Raw genomic sequence first — 13,906 nt, 5'->3', positions numbered from 1 at the left:
ATTTCAATAAAAACTTTTCTTCTTCTCAAGGAAGAAATAAAAGCTATTTGCCAGCTGAACCTTTTCTTTCAAAGCTACCCTGCTTCAGCCAAGCCCTATTACTCATTGTGCTGTTAGACAACGAGATTGCTTTGATGACAATGGGTCATACAGCAGATCTAACACTGTAATCTGTGTGAAAATTCCAGTAACAAGGTCAACAGTAAACCAAGGTAAAGAGTTTTTACACACTTCTAATTTAGTAAGGAAATTTACTTCCAATAAATCTAAGTTTATCAACTTCTACTTGTTATTTTATCTACTACTACACACTGCAAAATTTCAATCTGCCTGGGTCGTCCAGTCACCTAGAAACTCAAACACCCAAGGAGAAACAATGAGCAAAATAGAAATACCTTTGGGGTATTTCTATATAAAATATAGAATATTATACATACAATATAGAATATATATAATAATGGAGTGTGCAGAAAGCACCTTGCTTCTAAGTCATTTTTAAAATTATAGATATCTCAGAAATCAGTCACTTACAAACATGAAAATGATATAAGGCCATGGCCAGAATTATAAAAAAAACACCATGCCCAGAGCATTGTGAACTACTTGCTCTTGATTTATAAAATCATCCCTACTGGTAAAACAGTCAGTCCAAAACCTCACTGAGGTCAGCTTGCATAAAAGCAAGCATTTTAGTTTGCTCAGAATGCTCAAAATTGGAAGATGCATTTCTATCAGTTTTTCTGTGAACAACAGCAGTTCACAACTAGGAAATTTATAGATGCACTCTTATACCCACCTGACAGTAACGTGTCACAGAATGAATATACTCTTTGTGCCAAAAGGGTGAATCTTGAAGTGCTTTTATTGCTTAAATCAACAGTTCTGCCTGAATAACAACGGACCTCTGTAGCTTCCACTAGGCAAAGGGAGTTCAGGCATCACGACTGAAGGCCAAGGGCCACTGTATTGTAGTTTGAATTTTATTTCTAAAGCTTACTTTAAATAGCACTAGTGAGTTCTATAAGCTAAACAAACAAAAACAACAACAACAAAAGTGAGCTGGAGAGGGGAAAAGACTTTAACTTTGAATGAAGGGATCTAAAGGCCCTGTTCAGATTGACCAAGTAATTCAAGTCTTTATCTTAGCCTATAGGTGGTGTTTTAACACACGCCCTCATTCAGAGCTGTGTGGAGATGAACAGTTCTACACAAATATAGAGAAGGTAAGGGAGGTAAGAAAGGGTCTTCCCTAAGCATACGTTGTGAATGAATGATAGGGATGGCTGCAGAAACACCAGCATGTCTGCTTCATACGGACACAGCAGTTCAGACAAACAAGCAGTTCATCAGGTTTTCAGCCTGAAGAACATGCCAGAGAATTTTACACTGACTCAATCTAAAAACAAGCTCCTACTTTCTATACAGATCTCTTTGAAAGTTCATCAGTACTGCTAGTCTCAGTTGCTTCACGTTGTTCTTCTCACCAGAGTCCCCAGTAATCCCCCAGAGTACATGCAAAACGTGGGGTTTGGGGTTTGTTAGGGTCGAGGAGGGGAGGTAAAACTAAAGTTCTCTTTGCACACTATAAACAGCAACAAAAAACCCACACCTCAGAAAGCAAACAGACCCTCAAGTACAAGTTTCAGAAAAAGCTATCCTATGATTAAAAATTTTCTTTGGAAAATAGGTATCCAAGTCAAAAGTTTACGGACAGAACAGGAAAAGAAAGAAATATTTACATTTGTACTTGCATTAAGAAACCAAAAATAGAAATGTATGGACAAATAACCATTTAAACTAATGCTTTGGAAATAAAAGTATTTTAAAACACCACTTAACAAATGGATTTGACCCAGATTCCTACCGTCTGTTTTAAAAGAAAATTCTTGAGAACAGTTCACAAGCATGTTTCTGGTAATTTATCTGAATTGTGTAACAATTTTCAAAGCTTAATTAAATTAAAAAACAAAAAAAAAAATTTGCAACATCCTTTCCAACTTTGCTGTTTGCACACCTCCTTACCAGTGAAAGCTATTAAGAGAACCTGAACTAAAACCAGAAAGAAAAAAAAAAAGTCATAATCATCAGTTGAAAGGGAAAGCTCTAAGTGACCCTTCTACATAGGACGTAAGGGACCCAACAGATCAGTGAAGTAACTGTAGCTCCCTCTGCCATTTCAGATGGTCCCTGGTCCCTGCCCCATCCATGGCAGTGTTCAGGGCCAGGTTGGATGGGGCTTTGAGCAAACTGGTCTGGTGGGAGGTGTCCCTGCCAACGGCAAGGGGTTGGAATTAGGTGATCGTTAAGGTCCTTTCCAACCCAAATCATTCTATGATTCTTGTGAAAACATTGTTTTCAGGCTAAATTGTTTTTTTCTTTGTCTTCTGATTCTATTCCTCAGTTCATTTATAGTGAGATAAAAAAGCTCCTCTCAGCCTTCAATTTGATTTGTTTTTGAAGGAGTCCCTTCCTGAGAGCCATTTCCTGTTGGTTCTAGTGTCCCTAACTTCAGGAAACTCCAGACCTACTCCATATTTAGGTGCCTGTCCACCTCAGCCACGCTCATGCTACAAACTAGTTGGTACACCTCTATCACAATTTGCTCTTTGAAAAGACAGATCTTGTTACAGAGCCATTTTTAATTAACTTTCTATTTATTAAAACACACACACACACAATCATGTTTTAAAAGAATACTTGACCATTCTATTTGACCAAAGTTTCAGTATCTCCCTATTAATAAATAAAGCCAAAGCAAAACCAAAAGTCTCTCTTGTCAGTTCAGGGATGAAGTTGCTAGACATTGATAAACCTGCAGCCCTGTATTATTAGCAGTGTTTTTATCTTATCTGTCCTGCAAAGATGGTGCATAGACCACAGTATATTAGTGTTTTCTGAGGAATATTTCTCAACAGTATTATAATCTATGCTAATAATATTAGTTTTAAATGAAACACAAGAGGAAATTTCTGTTTCTAGCTGCCTGGACTAAATACAGACCAAATCAGCTGATTCCACTATAGATAGTTTAAATTCAGTTGGTGAGATAGGATGAAACACTTGGCTCCCAGATTTCTGCTGCAGATGAGCAACATCAGCCCTGTCATAATGAGGGGGAAACAGGAAATTCTTTGCATAGACAGGGCAGAATACTTCAACGGAGTCCAATTTACAAGGTGTCATTTACCTCTGCTTGCCCAATATGCACAAGTTAGCAAACTGGTCAAAATGAGGTGCTTGTATTGTACCTGTCCTTCCATTTTTCTCAAGTGCAACTCAAACAGATGCTTTTGACAATGTAGACCATGCCTCATCTTTTAGTCTAAACTCCACACACAGTTACTTAGAGAATATTTTTATTAGCTCAAAGAAAAAAAATGACATTTCTATGCTTTGAAACTACAACCTAGCAGAAAGAATGAAGACAGACATAAATATAGCCTTAAAACAGAATTTACCTTTTCTCAGCCAGTTACAGGAATTCATCACCTTTAAATATCACAGTGAAGAAGAAGAAATTTAAAAAAAAAAGTTTCCATTTAACATATGTAAAAAAATCACACTTCAAACTTTTTGCCTAAGCTTTCCTTTTCTGTTTGGTGTTTTGCATATCATTTTTTGTTACTGTCAACTTTATAACATAATCCATCTGAGAGGTTTAAAAGTAAACTGTTTTAGGCAAGGGGAGAAACCACAGTATGTTAACTGACAGGAGGTTTTGGCTCCTTCTTTGTCTTTAAGCATCTATTTCTCAGCTGCTGTTTCTCTACAGCAGGGGCTAGAAAGTTTAAACTTCAGTCCAAGATTCCCAATTTCCTAATACATGTTATCTAAGCATATTTTACTTTGTTTATTGAATAACTAAGACATTATTGCCTTCTAGCTTGTTCACCTGAGGATAACCAATACTAAGTCACATCTACTAGAGATTGTGGCTTTCATCTAAGCTTCTAATGAGATGGTAATAAGCAATGTACATGGCTATGAGGCTGTCTAGCAGTTACCCCTGTCTGACAGGTGACAGAGGTGGGGCACAGCTGAAGACCATAAAACAAGACATGAACAGAGAGAAATGTGATTCCTCTGAGCATTAGCCAGTTTTCCTTCAACTAAATATAGAGCCATTTTCAATAAGTAAATTTCAGACAACAGTTACTAACCTGTTTATTTACAAAATTGAAGAGTTTTCCCTATGGCATATACTCCACAGCCATCTGCAGCACAACAGATTTTACATGTGAACAGTCTTAACAGTGGAAGAATGAAAGCTTGTAAAATATGTATCCTTGTCGATGTTGGAAATAGCACAATTCCAAACTAGAGACTAATGCTGAAATACAATTCAGGGGCTGCAGTTCCATTCATAAACTGTCCCATTCGAATTCCAGAGTCTGGAATGAATTTCATCCTTGTGTTCAACCAGAGAGCCACAATTTATTATAGTGCTGCACTTTTCAGTTTCAAAACCATATCCCTAATATTTTTCCCTGTCAATTCCAATAGAGATTAGCAAACTTCTTAACCATGATCATCCACAAAGAGAAAATGCAGCAGAATCCAACTGCCCACAGACACAAAGAAGCAAGTGCAGTTATGTACCACAGGACTAAAGTAAAAGGAAACCTACTGTGTGTACACAGCTCCAACCACTGAAGCTGGAAAGGCATCAGAAGGGTCCTTCTGTTACTAACAGCGCTAAGTGGGAGTCAGATCTCAATTGTACTTCAGCTCTGCTTGTAACTCACCACCAGACTGTCTATACAGCACACTAGCACTATTACTCCTGCACAGGATCACTGTAATGCTTCCTGACAACTTCAAAACACAAAGTAAATAACTAGTGCTTTCTATTCATCACATGTTCTGCAGCTGAGATGCGCCACAAAGATACTGGATTATTTACACAACCTAAATTTTCAGAGCTGTCTTGAGACCTCCCTTACACTCTGTAGAGAGTTGCTACCCTCTGATGTTCAAGACAAATTAGGATCCAACCACACTGGTCTGTATGACCATTTCAACCTACAGGTTCACTGTTTTTTGCAGTATTTGGCTCCATTTTCTAACACTGTGTCTTAGAATATTTCTCTGGAAAAAAAAAAAAGCACACCAAAAATTGCAAGAGATCTAACAACATTTTAACATTTTAATCAATTGTTCTCTCTATGCTGCAAGATGAAAGACGCGTCCGATGCCAAAGCACCACAAATTAAATGCAATTTAAATAACTACACCAAAATCCTTGGGCTAGTACAATTGCCACATTGGGAGAGGGAAGGAAGGAAAAAAAAAAAAACAAACTCTAAAATCAACCAGCTTGGTAATCTTCAGCCCAGAAAATCCAACCAGTGATTTGACATGCCATTTTTAAATACTAAATTTTCTCAGCTAATTCACAACACTTACTGCACTAGAACGCCATAACTTGTTCAGAATATACCCAAAACATACCACAAAATCAGATTTCCACAGGGTATGGAGGAAATGACAACAGCCATCATGTATGGTCTTCTTCCACAGTGAAAGTGATTTATTTGCTAACTATAAACCAAACATTCACGTGCTGGTAAAAGCTTTCCATTTGATGACTTAAAAGCATGTGTTTTGACCAGTGTAAAACCACCACTGTGTCTCCTTTGCTTAGTAGTGTTCTTATATTTCAGTGACCTGGTCATCTAAAAATGTATAGTAAATCAGTCTAGATCCCTCTGAGTCTTCAAACTCTATTTGGCTGACACTGGGCAACTGTTTTACAGGATGGATGACAGAATTTAAAGCGAACCATGCTGTGACAACAACTGCTGCAGAGTATCTTTTCTAAATTCATTTCTGAGTGGCTTTACTTGCGACCAAGGTAGCAAGTATTTTTAATGTTTTTATGTTAACTAAAGAGCGTGGCAGCTATAACTCCATCAGAAAGAGGTTCACCTTCAATGTAAGAAAGCAATGTGCCACAAGAACTTCGGTGCATTTTCATTCAGCTTTTGGCTACTGCTTCTTCTAAAGATTCTATCAAAACACAGCCAAAACCGTGTTCTATGAATCATCACTTAAATGAGATCTAATTATTCAACTATTTTTAAAGCCATGCCTTTCCTTTCCTCATCTGTTCAAAGTCATGCATGCCAATTTCCCTCCAGAGCATTCGTCTTCACTTCTTTCTCACAACTGGAAGCGAGGGCAATTTCTTTTCCACTCACTAACAGCTTTCAGATAGAGAACAGAACTGAATACAATACCCTGCACAGCCTCCTGGATATACACCTTTTTATCTAGTGAGAGAGGAAGAACAAAGTCTGTATAGGCATCTACACGCAGACTGTTTTCTAAGACCTGATCTGCTGCTTTGCATACATCACAGATTTATTGGCTGGAGAAACAACAACAACAACAAAAAGAGCTGAGAAAGTTGGGGTTGTTCAGCCTGGAGAAAAGAAGGCTCCAGGGAGACCTTATAGCAGACTTCCAGTACCTAAAGGGGACCTACAGGGAAGCTTGGGAGGTACTCTTTGTCATGGAGTGTACTGACAGGACAAGAGGTAACTGTTTTAAACTGAAAAAGTGCAGGTTAGACATAAGGAAGAAATTCTTACCTCTGAGAGCAGCGAGGCCCTGAAATAGGGAAGTTTTTGATGGAGAAAGAAGATCCCTCAACCATCTTTTTACTGAACATCCCTCTTAATTTGTATGGTGCAGACACTCTCCCCTTACCCTTCTGCTTTCACCACTTTTTTCATCTCTTATTCTTTGCTCCTGACCACTCTTTAGTTTAACAACTGCCAAAGGAATGCTGCCCAAAGACCCCAGACTCCCAGGTGGATCCTCTTAGCCCTTGCTGAACCAGCTTCTGAACAGCTCAGGACAACTTGGTTTCAATTTCTCTTTTTCATCTAAAATGAAAACCGTTCACATTTCTTGCTACAGTGATGATGCTACAAAGTTGTTCACCTGAAAAGCACGCTTTTGCTATCTGAAAAAAGTAAATACAGTTTGGCCAATGTGACTTCATATCAGTTCAAAGATACGTCATTTTAGCACACACAAGAACACAGAGCATAGGTACAGGAACAGCTTGCAAAGGTGCTTACAGATTTTGAGTTCTACCTCCAGAGCACTCAGGACTTCAACATTTCTGGAAGTCAGTGAGACCTTGGGGCTTTTGAGAGCATTGTCCTTGGACCACAATAGATACCTGGAAGTCTCTTAACTGTAATGAATTTTTAGCAAAATTTCCACATCTACCCACAAGTCAAATTCATTTTTATTTCAATAGAGCTTCAAGCTGTTTCTTACAATTTTAAAATTTCTTAGTCCAACAGAGTGCTCAAATACTTCAGAAAATTGATCCTGTCTTTCTCTAGAGAGTACTTCTGAATTTGAGGAGTAATTTCGCATCCAAACTGGGTGTCTGTTTTCCAGCTACTGCAGAGTATGTTATTATAGGGTCTAACAGAACTAGCATTACAACAGTCTAAATTCTCCATCTTACTCCTTGTGAGTCCAAACATTCTTTGTTTTGGTTGCTACTACATCAATACAAAGAAAACCAGTCTCAGAATAATGACAGCTTTTCTCCATATATGACTGTATAACAATAAGAAAAAATAATAAGTGGTCTAATATAAGCTTACAAAAAATTCCTAACTATCTGGTCATCTTAGTTATTAGGTGACAGTGATCCCTCAATTCCCAAGGAAGATGACTCAGTCAGTTATATGGGAATACTGTCTGGGCTTCAAATTCATTTTTCTTGGAAAAGATTTTAAAGTCAGAGTAAAAATCCCCAACTAGGATGCAAATAGCTAAGAAACTAAGCACTTTAGCACAGTTCTAAAAAGCCAGTTTTCCACTTCCCCTTCTGAACTGCCTGCAGGAATGTGCTGGGTACAAAAACAGAATAGAAATGCAAACTTCCCATTGAGATACTGGATGAAGAGATTTTGTGAGTACTGTATTTTTAACCACAGATTTGTGACAGGAAAGAAATGAGCAAATGGATGTACATACTGACTGATTTATTCTTCCTACCAGAAGATAATTCATAATCAGAAGATAATTAAAGGCTCTTCAAAACCAGTTTGTGTGTGTGTGTCTGTCTGTCTGTCTTTTGGAGAGTTAGAGGTAAAAGTAAGGCAGTAGGCCAGTCAATTCAACAGCGATGCTACCAGGCCTAATTTTTATTAACCCAGTTATTATTACACTTGCTACCTAGGAAACTCAGCCACAGACTAAGACTTACCATTCTGAACACTGTACAGGAGGAGAGAAAAACATACACACACCAAAAGTTTCACTTGAGTAGTTTCTCTTCAAACATCCTAGCAATCTGAGTTTACTATGATGCTTTCACAATTTCTTGCATGACCACTGCATTCCAGAAAGGTGCAATGAAAGCGGTAACTTGCTGTGACTGATTGTTGGTGGGAAAGGAGAAAATTTCACAGTTAACTTCATGAATCAACTAAAGCTTAATTTTCCTGCAGCTTTGAAAAGGAATATGCAATGAAATCGGTAATGCTGCATACCATTGCCACCAGCTGCCCTCGAGCTCATAACAAGCGTTCCTCTTGCCAGGCTTGCTTCACTTAAATTTGGCTTTGCCCCACACACTAAAAGTCAAAGATAATGCCAGACTGACTCCTTACGTCTGGGTCTGTCCTTACACTAGTGATTAGCTCCCCACAAGTCTGAGTGAAGTTCTGGAAACAATCATGCTTGGTGTCAGTCAGGCTAACTCACAAAGTTCATACAACATATTTATCAACCCCTTTTGACTAGCTGTCCTCAAATGATGACCATCATACTTTCATTGTCAGAGACATAATAGAATGTCAAATCTTGTAAATAAATACTTCATTAGTTAAGCGTTACCTTCCCCTTCTTAATAAGTCTTGACACTCTCAAAACAGAGAGTCTGATTGAATTTGCTTTAAAAATGTAAACCAAAAGTTATTCCTTGCAGCAAGAGACCCAGCTATGCTGAGGCACGTGGTGGTCTTCAAGAACAAACACATTTCTGTCCCTTGTCTTTCATTCTGTCTTCTGCTGAGTGCACCTGATCATTCAGAAAGATGATCTGTTCCCCCCCTCTGCAATTGCTCCCACAGAGATCAGTGGAGCGGTCAGTTGCCATTAGCACAAGACAGAGTTCATTTTTCTGAGGTATATCTTAATTTCTTTTTATAAATATATATATTCATCTATATGTGGTTCATTCAAAGTCATCACCTCCAAATTCAGAATGACAACTGTGTCACTATGAACACTGTACTTGTGAGCAGCTGACCCATTTCCTATTTCTGAGATAACACTGGAAAACACCAGCCCGGGAGTTACTCAGCACCGCCTGTACACAGGCTTGATGTGGTCGAATGAGATGGTCAGTCCCAGAATGTAGTCTTGATCTAAGCAGGCTAGCCTCTACCCTCTTGGAAATCTCTGCTGGGTAAATTTAGGATCTCCTGAACAAAAACTGGTTTGGAGACAAAATGTTGCTGGTGACATTTTCAGTGCTTGAAGTCTGTTTATATACCTAGCTGAGGTGAGCAGTAATTCACAGATATATACTATACACACAGAGATATCAGCTAGACTGCACGTGACCAGTGTGTAGTATCAGGATACAACCTCATGACCTTCTGATACAAAGCCCAAGTGGTCTATTGCTTAAGGAAAAAAAAAATCCATTACCTGCCAGTATTAGCAAAGCTGTATCCTGTTTGCAATTCCCTGTATAGATGGACTGAATGCTTATGAATAGATCTGATTCAATTCAGGAAAGGGCAATTATATTATACTTTCCAAAGCTCCAACTCTTTTTTTTTTTTTTTAAATCAGATTATCCAGTTTATTCAACTAATATCTTCCTCCTTCCTTTTACCTTCTCTGTAAAAAAAGGATCAAATACTTACATTGCAGATCATTCTAGATTTCAAAATTGAAAGATTGGTGATAAAAAGCGATTTCTGAATGTCTATCATTTTACTCTTTTTACCTCATTTCATATCTGCATGCAATTTGTCATATGACATGTTAATAGATGACCTACAGATAAAAAAATAGTTGCATATTGCTTCATCTTATAGTATTCAGTGAGGAAATTCAAAGGGAGATAAGATTATGAGATAAATATAAATGAAATGCTCCTGCACTCACTCTCAGACAACCAAAAACAAACAAACAGCCTGCAACAGAGTAAGCTTGACTCCTTACTCCCCAGATGAATCCCAGCCAGTATTTCTCTTGGAGAAGCCAACGTACCTATCTGAATGTCCACTGCAGAACAGCCAGTTTGACCCAAAGGTGCCCCAGCCTGCCCTGTAGTTGTCAGAAACCAGTGCTTCCACTCAGTTTCCCCAAAAGTTCAGTCTGACCTTTGATGTTTCCATGGTTGTTGAAACAAGGAATAAAACTTCTTAAAAAATGACAAAAGGTAACAATTCATCACTAGCTCAGCCACATACAGGAGGTACTGCAAATTACAGAGGAATGCAACTAGTCCTAGCTGGCTGGTTCACATACAAAGAACAGAAACAGTAACGAAGAGCAGGAAGAATAATTTTCTCTTATCCATATGCTTTCCTGACTAGGGCCAGTAAGGGATTTGCTAGGGAATTTGCTGATAAAACACAGCTTTGTCACATTTGTCAGACCTGAGGCTGCCATGGAGACAAAACTGATGTGACAACTGCTAATGAATCACTGTCACAAGGGCAATCTGTCCAAGCTGATGGATTTGCTGCTCCTGTTCAGTGCTGGGCAGCAGTGAAACAGCCTAGCAGGCTCTCTGTTTCACCCAGATGCTGCGAAGGTCCTGGACTGCTTTGTTTTGGGAACACCACAACAGGTTTGTCCTTTTCTCATGAAAAGAGTCTTTTTTTTTTTTTTTTTAAATGTACCATCATAATGTTTCCATGAACCAGCACCTCATTTGGCACCAACACAGGCAGCAAGAGCTCATCTTTCCCAGAACAAGTGGTGACTCACTTTGAAGCCTGTCTTGTCACCATGTCTCCAAAGGTGACCTGATGCCAGGTCTCAGAAGATAAGCTCATGTGCATTGCTACTGTACGCAAGGGTCATTTACCTCACCAGCAGCACTGTTGTCAACATGATATTATGCAACTAACAGAGCTCTGCGAGAGGCTGATGCACAAGGGAACTTCAGCTAATGCAGCCTTTTTTTGCACATGAAAATTTTAATCAGATGAAAGAAGAGCAATCTGTGTGTTGTTCAGGATTTAAGGATATCATACAGACCGGCCAGAACAGCTGTTAGCCAACAGCCGGAATCTCCACATAAATGGGCATATAGCAATCAGCCTGCCACATCCAGAACAAGAGCTGCATGGATTTTCCAGAAAAAATATGGAAGCCTTCAGCACAACCCCACTGCCTTCATCATCTTCCTCTACCTGAAGATCTGGCCTTACTTTTAGAGCAGATCTGTACACCCACCTTACCGGAGCGATCAGTGGCACAGAAACCGTGCTGGGATCCGCCAACAAGGTGCTGCAGCTGATGACCTCGGGCTGCCCCCAGTTCCTCCCTTCTTCCCAGATGGTCATAAATCCCCAGGAAGCGTGCTGTGCTTTTGTAGTACACAGCAACAATTTGTGTTTACGTTTGTTTTCTACTGTCCATGCATGTCAGCCAATAGTAAATAGAACACAGCAGGGACCTTAGCTCTTGATGTGTCTCAGCAGAACACTGGATAATGTCTCCATAGCAGAGGAAAGCAGATCTTAATGCAAATGCCAAATTTGACAGTATATTATTCTATCCACTGGGTCTGGCACAGAAGAGATTGTAACCTGCTGATGGGATATGTGCACAACCAGCTGGTATAGCAGCCCCCTCACTGCACACGCAGTGCCAAGTGTGCAGACTGGAAGTGAGCATTTCTAACTGCATTAAGGTTCAACCTCTGCCGACATCCAGCCTTTGCATGCAACAAATCTCTTTTACAGGGAGCGTTCAGCTATAAAAGGACCCTGCTGGACAGAAGGGGAAAAAGACCCACTCTCAGTGCTATCCTTCACCCATCTCCATGGTCCCAAGGGACAAAGCAACCAGGAGGGCAGAGGCAGCACATGGTGAGAGGAAGGGTCTGTTAGGACCTCAGCTGCGTGTCCATTCCAGGTGCACCTCCTCCATACCCTGACAGCAGCCCCAGCCTAGCCCACAGGGACACCGTCTCTGCCCAGGCAACCACCCAATCACCCTCACAGACACAAGCTCTCTGCCCTGAAAAACACACAGGCTCCTCCCAGCCCAGAGCAACTGGGAGGGCAGTTTAGCTTTCTCACCCCATGCCATTCTTTGCTCTCACCTTTTCTAATTTCTGTGCCACAGAGTCCCAAGCAGAGGTAGAGTAAACAGTCCCAGGAAAGCAGGTACGTTACAGTGTCATGGCAGAGGCTCGTTGCAGTTGGAGTGGGAAAACCTATGCAGATCATCTTGTGCAGAATCACGAACAGGACTGGCTCTCCTTCCCCGCTGAAGACTCAGGTGAGGGAAAGAGCCTCCAGCAGGAGCTGTGCTTCAGCTGCCCATGCTGGGGAGCAGTGTCTTGCTTACAGGCAACATTACAAGGGCAGTGCTTTCCACAGGAAAGGAAAGAAGTGGACAGACAGCTCTTTGTGCATGTCCAGAGGGTGATACCACTCAACTTGCAACCTACTGCAATGTGCTGTTACTAATAAAAGAGCGCTGCAAAAACATCATTTGCCCTTTGGTCTTCATATGTTCCCAAAAGTCAATCTGCTGCCCAAAGTGTGAGCTAGCAGGGTCAGTGTAATGGTGAAGACCAATGTGATGCAGAACACAGCAGCTCTAATCCAGAGAGCTGATTCCACAGAGCATATCCAGTACCCAAAAATGTTTTTTCACTCTTCGTTCTGAAACCAACTTGACTTTTTCTTAAAGCCAGCACCAGAATGAGTCACCTGAAATTATTTTCAGGCAAGTTTCTGAAGACTGAATTTTAATGTGTCCCCTTCCTATTGACAACATCCCAGGACACCCCAGGGGAGCTTTCTCAGGAAATGCTGGGTGAAAAGTGCAAGAGGCTGAGCTGTGCAGCTTCTCACCTACCCCAGCACAAGTTTGAACATGTTGACAGCAGAGCAGTATGAAGATGTTTTAGTCCCCTAGAAATCTTTTGAATAAACAGGATTGTGTTCTACATCAGAGATTTTCTTTGTAACTTTAGTCAATGTTTTCTTGGCTTGCCACTCTTGACAACTCAGCCATAAAACAGCTCTCTGGAATACTCCATTTAAATTAATCAGCTGTCAGCCATTCTCCTTCTAAAACTAATAATAGAAGGTCTGCATGGGCCGGGCCTGTGCGAGACTGAAACATGGGAACATGAATTGTGCAGCTGCAAATGTTTCCATGCTGTTGCAGCTCTCAAATTGCTTTTTGCTTTCTACCAAGGAGGCACAAAAGCGCATTGTATGGAGCACATTTTGTACTGTCAAAATTGTCGAACTGTCCCCAACCTGTCCCTACCATGGTAAATGCTTAGTGATGCCTTTCCACTTCCAAGCATGCTTCAAGGCAGAGGAGGGATGTTCTGGCCATAAACTAGCAGGCTCAGCTGGACCAGGAGCACAGGATAATTTGATGGCTTGTATCCTTTGGATGCCAGCTGCATAAAGGATGCCAAACTGCACTCTTGCCATTGGCAGAAGTTTTAGCCTCTGATTCATCTTCTTGTCATCAAACTACACTGGGGGGTGGAGGGAGGGAACACAACAAAAACAAAACCAAAAAAAACTGTTCAAGCTATGAACTCTGCCTCTGACTGGATGGGGAAATGGGACTCCTTTGAACACCCCTTGCATACGGCAGTTTGGCTCCAAGTAGGCAGAGAGAATTAATACTATGGGGCTGGAACTCA

General features: G+C 40.4%; 1 protein-coding gene across 10 annotated transcripts in view; it reads right to left on the bottom strand.

The window, feature by feature from the left end:
• DENND2B (DENN domain containing 2B) overlaps positions 1-13,906 on the bottom strand; it is a 170,155-nt gene that overhangs the window by 110,900 nt on the left and 45,349 nt on the right. The gene's annotated exons all lie outside the window — the stretch shown is intronic.

The sequence above is a fragment of the Anser brachyrhynchus genome (genome assembly GCF_964034855.1).
Source record: "Anser brachyrhynchus genome assembly, chromosome: 5".
Classification (NCBI taxonomy): Eukaryota; Metazoa; Chordata; class Aves; order Anseriformes; family Anatidae; genus Anser; species Anser brachyrhynchus.
The sequence above is the reverse complement of the archived record's forward strand: the minus strand, read 5'-3'. Positions and strand labels throughout refer to the sequence as shown.